The sequence below is a fragment of the Mus pahari genome, chromosome 8 (genome assembly GCF_900095145.1).
Source record: "Mus pahari chromosome 8, PAHARI_EIJ_v1.1, whole genome shotgun sequence".
NCBI classification, from domain to species: domain Eukaryota; kingdom Metazoa; phylum Chordata; class Mammalia; order Rodentia; family Muridae; genus Mus; species Mus pahari.
In genome coordinates, this window is record NC_034597.1 from 54045029 (window position 1) to 54046990 (window position 1962).

Below are 1962 nucleotides of genomic sequence, written 5' to 3' on the forward strand. Positions count from 1 at the left end.
AGAGAGAGAGAGAGAGAGAGAGAGAGAGAGAGAGAGAGAGAGAGAGAGAGAAAGAAACAAGAGAGAGACCCACCTCTCTCAAGCTGTCCTCTGACTTTCACACGTGTACAACGGGGCAAATGTAATAAAATAAAAAGTAATAAATACCATTGAGTTTTGCATGTTGACTTATTATTTGGTAAACTTGCTGAGCTCACTCCTTTTTTATTTAGTTTTTTAAAGACAGGGCTTCTCTGTGTAGATTTCATTTCATACACATAAAATTAAAAAGTAATAAAAATTTGAGAGTAATATAAGTGATAGATATGAGGAAACATCTTTCTTACTGTCCAATTCTTTGTGGAAATATTGTTTATTAACAAATAATTTACATCTCAAGAAACTAAACAGCAAATGTCATTTCCCCAGTTTATTCTGATGCCTATCCTTCCTGGTTCTGTTCAACATAAATTACAGATGGGTACGTGATAGATAATGTGTGGGTGAAGTGGCACATCGGTCAGTGTACAGTGCATGTGCCACTTGTAAGCAACATACAAACTTTGTTTAACAGAAATAAGTATATAAATGACTCAGGATAAGGAATCGTAGAAACCAGGTGAAGAAGGCAGCTTCCTCAATGAGATTTTAAAAAAACAAACAAAAAAAACCCCCCCAAAACCTGAGAGCTAACATTATACTTAATGGTGAAACATTGACTATGTTGCCATAGACTCAAACAGAGACAAAGGGGGGGTCTCTCCAGAGATGTCTCAGAGGTTCAGAGTACTGACTGCTTTTCCAGAGCCCAGAACCCACATGGTGACTCACAACTATCTGTGACTTGAGTTCCAGGGGATCTCATGGCCTCTTCTAGCTCCACAGAAATACATGTAGACAAAATAAACTCGTACACATACAGACAATAAGAAGGAAAAAAAATTAAAGCAAGAAAAAAAAAAAACCCTGTTCTTAAAACCCTTACTCAGTGTCCTGCCAGGAGTGGGTAGGGGCTTGGAGGGGGGGAGGAGATTACCAGTCAGTGTGGTGAGGAGGAAAAGTTAAATCCTGTTGTAGTTATCAATCTTTACTCAAATTGTTCCTGTGGTGGTAGCCTGTTCCTCAATACTGGTCCTAACGTTCTGGGTTCCCAAATGAAAGACACACACACACACACACACACACACACACACACACTTTTTAATATGCCTTAAACAGCTCAGTGGCTGGACCACTTCCAAACCTCTACATGGCTGATAGACTTTCCAATAATCCCAGCTTATCACTTACTAACACCTATACCATCTTTACTGCCGCAGACCGGGCCTGCATCCTCCTGGACCACCATCCCCGATCTTGCGTGGTTACTATGTTCTCTCTTCTGTACCTCTCGGGCCTGGTCTTTACACCTTTTCCCCTCCTGCTCCTTCTTCAGTCCCTTGTCTGGGGATCCTAAAGTCCTGCCTCTGTCTCGCTGCCCAGCCACTGGCTGCTGGCAACCAATCAAAATCAACTAACGGCAGGGTCCCTCAGTGTCTTATGTGTAGACGTGTGGATTTTCGTGTAATTTGGGGGACCAGAGTAACATAAGTAGTATTACACCAAATCTACAACAAAATCCCACAAATTAAATACAAAGAAACATCTCTTGTCTGAGGGTGTGATTAGCTACATAGACAATCTCAAGGCATCTATTAAAAACAACTATGAGAACTAAGAAGTGGGTTCATGCCTGGCAGTGGTGGCACACTTCTTTATTCCCATACTTGGAAGGCAGAGGCAGATGGGTCTCTGAGTTTGAGACCAGCCTAGTCTGCAGAGCTAGTTCCAGGACTGCCAAGGTTTCATAGAGAAACCCTGTATTGAAAAACTAACTGCCGGGCGGTGGTGGCACACGCCTTTAATCCCAGCACTTGGGAGGCAGAGGCAGGTGGATTTCTGAGTTTGAGGCCAACCTGGTCTACAAAGTGAGTTCCAGGACAG